The sequence below is a fragment of the Gavialis gangeticus genome, unplaced genomic scaffold (assembly GCF_001723915.1).
Source record: "Gavialis gangeticus isolate Ggan-Ray unplaced genomic scaffold, GavGan_comp1, whole genome shotgun sequence".
Taxonomy (NCBI): Eukaryota; Metazoa; Chordata; order Crocodylia; family Gavialidae; genus Gavialis; species Gavialis gangeticus.
This window is the reverse complement of record NW_017728981.1, coordinates 929,145-931,842: the sequence shown is the minus strand read 5'-3', so window position 1 is coordinate 931,842 and position 2,698 is coordinate 929,145. Positions and strand designations below refer to the sequence as shown.

The 2,698-nt window shown below is 55.6% G+C and overlaps 1 protein-coding gene across 4 annotated transcripts in view; it reads right to left on the bottom strand.

The window, feature by feature from the left end:
* HDAC7 (histone deacetylase 7) overlaps nt 1-2,698 on the bottom strand; it is a 148,361-nt gene that overhangs the window by 46,352 nt on the left and 99,311 nt on the right. The gene's annotated exons all lie outside the window — the stretch shown is intronic.

Sequence of the window (2,698 nt, the reverse complement as noted above, 5' to 3'; positions counted from 1 at the left end):
CCCCCCCCAAAAAAAAAAAAAAAAAAAAAAAAAAAAAAATCACGCAAGCAGATTGTGTAAGGAGACGGTAATCGTGTGGCTTGCACTGAGGCCTGAAGGGAGATTGGGGTGGCTGAGCTGGGATCTCCCGCTCGCTGGCTGGGAGAGCTGTTGTGCTGACGCCGAACAAACTGGCAGGGCGTCAGGAAAGCCGTCCGCACCGCTTGGAGCTGAACAGGCCTGGCCCTCTGCCTTTCACTGAGCCGGGGTGCTCGGCTTAGCTCGCCGGAATCTCTGCCCAGAGATTAGCCACAAGGTTTTGCACTTGCTTCGTGAGTGGTGGCAACCCCAGAGTCCTGCTTTGGGTCTCTGGAAAGAGCCTGCTCAGCTCTGGGCAAGGCCAGGCACATCCCCCTGGCATTCACACTGGCTCAGGAAGAGCAGTGGTGGCATGGCCCCGTCTGCTCAGTCACCTAAGGCTACCTGGAGACGGCCGTGGGACATGCATGAAGCCCAGAGCTGCTCTAGGAGCCGTGCACCGGGCATCCTTCGCCGGGGAGAATCCAAGCGGCAAGTCTCCCCCCGTGGCCAGCACCATCCGGGCACCCACTAGTGATGGCACGGGAGAGCTGTGGGGTGAGCCACTGTGTAGGTCTGCAAAACCTCGTAGGCCCCGCCCTGCCTCTGCCTCCCCCAGGGTGGGGCAGGATGAAATCCTGCAAATATGGAGCTGGGCCAGCACCAAGTTGAAGGCAGCCTGGGAAGCCTTCCGTCAGTGCCGTCACTCCCCACCTCCACCCTGTCCCCGGGTGCGCCTGCACCTGCCCCACGCCCGGCTCCCCAGCCTCCTCCACTGGCCTTGCAAACTCAGTTGCTCCAACTGGTACACCTGAGGTCTCACAGCTCCTACACCCTGACCTCCGAGGTGGGAAAGAGCACAGCAACATCCCGAAAGAGGCAGCTGGGAGACCAAAAGGGACTGCTGCGAGCATCTGCCTGTCCTGCACAAAGCCCCCTTCTTCGGGGCAGGGCTGGATCCACCAAGAAGTCCTGGCAGAGACAAAACTAGCTTATGTCAGTGGGGCTAAGGGTTCGTGGCTGTCACCATGAGCAATTTGCTGCCCCCGAAACAAAATAGCCTGAACACACAGACCCAACCGGCGCTGCAAGCAACACATCCAGAACCTGAAGGATAGGGGAACAGATGTGGCCAGATATGCCGCAGTCACCGAGGGCAAGGAAAAGACCCCAGAAGCCACGGCAACAAGCAGACGTCAGATGGAGGAGATGGGGCATCCTGGGCTGCAGTGGTAGGAGCGGTGCCAGCAGATGGAGGGCAGTGATTCTTCCCCTCTATTCAGCACTGGGGAGGCCACACCTGGAGTCTTGTGTCCAGTTTTGGGCCCCCACTACAGAAAGGATGTGGACACATCGGAGAGAGTCCAGCAGAAGGCAATGAAAATGGTTCAGGGGCTGGGGGGCATGACTGGTGAGGAGAGGCCAAGGGAACTGAGCGTATCAAATCTGCAGGACAGAAGACCAAGGTGGGATTTAATAGCAGCTTCAACTCCCCGCAGCAGGGTTGCAAAGAGGATGAAGCTGGACTGTTCTCAGTGGCGGCAGATGACAGAATGAGGAGCAATGAGCTCAAGCTGCAGCAAGAGAAGTTGCGGTTGGATATTGGGAAGAATTTTCTCATCAGGAGGGTGGTGAAGCACTGGAACAGGTTCCCCAGAGAGGCGGTGGCATCTCCATCCTTGGAGGTTTTGAAGACCCAGCTAGACAAAGCCTTGGCTGGGATGATGTAGTTGGGGCTGGTCCTGCTTGGAGCAGAGGTTGGACTAAATGTGACCTCCCGAGGTCCCTCCCGAGGCCCCTCCCAACCCTCCTGCCCTATGATCCTTCCCTGGATCCCCCTCCAATTCACCAGCTGTCTTTCTGGGGGGCTGGACACGGCCTCCACCGACACTCCCACCTGAAGCAGTGATGCCTCCCAGCTCCCACGGGACTTTCCCTGATGTACGGGCAGGGTTAGCACGAGTCCTCCGAGTCAGCACACAAAGCCTGGAGCTCACACACCACTGGTTTCACCGTGCCTCTGAGAACCAGCTGCCGCCTGGGATGCCTCATTTCTCCAACAGAAGCTTAAGTTGGGTTATCATCAAACAAAGTGCAGAGATCAGCATGTATCAGGAAAATTAAGGGACCACGGAAGAAGCAAGGTTTCCTGCAGGTGATCTCTTTTATTGGATCAGCTTTGTAATTGGGATCAACTTAAGACAAATTTTTGACTGCAAGAGAGACCTACCAAACGACGTCCTCCATTCAAAAGCTTGTTGTTGGGATAAAGTTAGGCACAGTTGGTTCAATAAAAGAGATCACCTGAAGAAAATCCTTCTCTTACACAATTTCAGGGCTATCAAGGCTACAGCGGTGTCAGACTGATGCCATATTTCAGGTCAGGAAGGAATTTTACTCCTTGGTTAGACTAGTAAGGACAGGGGGGAGGGGGGGTGTCTGCCTTTCTCCGTCATGGGGCGCATGACCTCTTCTTGAGATCTCGAGTGTATGTTAAAAACCTTTACAGCAGCAGGACGTTGGCTACTGCGGTCCCCCTGCTTTTCCCAGGGCAGGTTTGGGTGTGATGTGGTGCTGCTTCAGGGTAAACAGTAGTTAAATGAGGACATTGGGTATGGATTTGTATGAGATGGTTCGGACA